The sequence below is a fragment of the Penaeus monodon genome, chromosome 28 (assembly GCF_015228065.2).
Source record: "Penaeus monodon isolate SGIC_2016 chromosome 28, NSTDA_Pmon_1, whole genome shotgun sequence".
NCBI classification, from domain to species: domain Eukaryota; kingdom Metazoa; phylum Arthropoda; class Malacostraca; order Decapoda; family Penaeidae; genus Penaeus; species Penaeus monodon.
Window position 1 is genome coordinate 445,839 of NC_051413.1, and position 355 is coordinate 446,193.

At 74.1% G+C, this 355-nt stretch overlaps 1 protein-coding gene across 4 annotated transcripts in view; it reads left to right on the forward strand.

Moving 5' to 3' along the window:
* LOC119591243 (transcription factor Sp4-like) overlaps positions 1–355 on the forward strand; it is an 8,855-nt gene that overhangs the window by 210 nt on the left and 8,290 nt on the right. The window lies entirely within an intron of this gene.

The window sequence follows — 355 nt, forward strand, 5'->3', positions numbered from 1 at the left end:
GAAAGAGGGGAAAGGTGAGCCGTCCTTGTGTCGGGAGGATAGGCTCCGCCTTGCAGGAGGCGGCACTGCCAGCAGCACGTGCTCCAGGATGACCCCGGGGCCAGCCTTCCTCGCCGGGCGCCGCCCACACTGCTCCCGCCGCCCAGCACTCCCCGCCCAGGGCACCCAGGCCGCCCCCGACCGCGTGCAGCCCGCCCGCGGCCGCCGAGAGGGCGTGAGGAGCAGGCGGGGAGATGCCCTGCGAACTGGGCGGGGCTGAAGGAGGAGGAGGAGGGAGAGCTGGCGTAGGCCGAGTGCGTTCTGCCCTCCTCCGCCCGCCCCTCCCCCCTCCCGTGGCACTGTGGGTGTGCCCGTC